At 37.5% G+C, this 1,763-nt stretch overlaps 1 protein-coding gene across 2 annotated transcripts in view; it reads right to left on the reverse strand.

Annotated features, from left to right (window-relative positions):
- Positions 1-1,763, reverse strand: part of LOC106806370 (carnitine O-palmitoyltransferase 1, liver isoform-like) — a 26,273-nt gene that overhangs the window by 18,349 nt on the left and 6,161 nt on the right. The gene's annotated exons all lie outside the window — the stretch shown is intronic.

The following is a 1,763-nucleotide window of genomic DNA, read 5'->3' on the forward strand; positions in this document are numbered from 1 at the left end:
TCTGTGACCTGCACATAAACATAGCATCTATATCAACATCGGCCAACAGATTGATGTAAGAAAATGCTAGTCAACTAGCTGTTGTGTTCGCAAGTAGAATTTAGTTTTGTAAAGACGCACCTACACACCACACCGTCTTTGTGACAAGGAAGAAAGGAAAACAACAACTGGCAAATAGCATGCTCTTACATTTTTCCTTGATCGTATTTTTGCAAGAGGTTACATACCAGTGCATAGAAGTTTGACATGATCATGAGAGGGGAACGACACTGCAAGTAGACAAACTCTTACCACCAATCTGTGACCTGCACTTAGTAAAAAACGAACAGACACACAGAAGAAAAGGGGTTAGTAATGAAAGAAGCTGATTGAACTCTATAGACTTACATAAGAAAATAACTAAACGTTTGTTTCCATGAAGATGAGCTAGCAATTTATGGTCAAGTCCGCAATATAGAAGTTAGGCTAAAACTGAAAGAGAGTATAATTAATAAAATAACAAAATGTTACAAAGTTTCAAGAGTAGTAAGATTGTGCATGTATATCTAGCAAGACACTTTTTATCAAAAAGGTTCAGCTGTAGAAACAGGAACATACGTGAAGCAAACACCGATAAAAACCGAGGACTATGGCAGGAATATGTCAAAGGCAAATACTACTGTTTGTGTTGCTGATCATTTAGTAAAGATAATTTTGCCAATAATTTTCGTCAATACTGTGTTTCGACCATTCATCAATGTGAATATGCAACAGAGAAGTCAGTTTTATATAACTCCTTATATTATCCAATGTCAGGGATGACTCATTTAGACAAGCCTTTAAATTAAAGAATTAAGATATATCCTAAATCTTTTAGTTTAGGACTGAGGTAGATTGAAAACCCTACAAACACACAGTGACACTGAAAAATTATAGCTCTAAACACGGTGTGTACTACATGCAGACTAGTACAGTAGTTGATCCCTGTCACTAATGACCCACACTAACGCTGGTAACATAAAGTTAGGAGCTTAACTATAGACAAATGACGAAGCAGAACAACTACAGGCAGCCTGCAAAGGAGGCCTCCCTAGGGCCAATAGTCCTTTGTATAGTGCAGTGAAGAGATTACAATCTCTACTGATCTACACACTATAGCTCATCTATAGATCAGGGACCAAGCAGTAACTACATGCATCCCACGTTTGTATAACTCAGAACAACAAGCAAACATTAAACACATCGCTCATCCATGAGGTACTAAACTGCACATGGAAATAAATATGCCCAAACTGTATGTTTGTTAGTCGGTCATGGCAATCTTCTACTTTATTTTGTCATGTCATACCAATGGCATTCTTTTGAATCTGCCATGGCAAAGCAATAATGATGATTCACCTCAAAAGACTGATCACTGAAGGTGTCAGCAGCAAGGGTGATTCACAGCCCTCATTTGAAGTTTATATGTTTTCATTCAGCAGGATGTGGAAATTCATATGCAAAATCACATTTCTAGACTTTATTTTAGCTAACGAAACTGCAAAGCCCACGGCGAAAAATTTATATGAATGTGAAAGAACAGCAAGAGAGGATCCCAACATGAGGCTACCAAACTGAAAAAATACCCCAACAGGATTCTTGCTCATTGCGGAATAACCAGAACCCTCTCAAAGTCCAACCAAAGTTGCAGGTCATGTGACATTCCACACATTAAAGTCAATGAGTCAATGTGCAATAGGAAACTATAGAAATGATATATGAAAGAAATAGGCAATCAGTACAGG

Source organism: Priapulus caudatus, unplaced genomic scaffold (assembly GCF_000485595.1).
Source record: "Priapulus caudatus unplaced genomic scaffold, Priapulus_caudatus-5.0.1 Scaffold156, whole genome shotgun sequence".
Classification (NCBI taxonomy): Eukaryota; Metazoa; Priapulida; class Priapulimorpha; order Priapulimorphida; family Priapulidae; genus Priapulus; species Priapulus caudatus.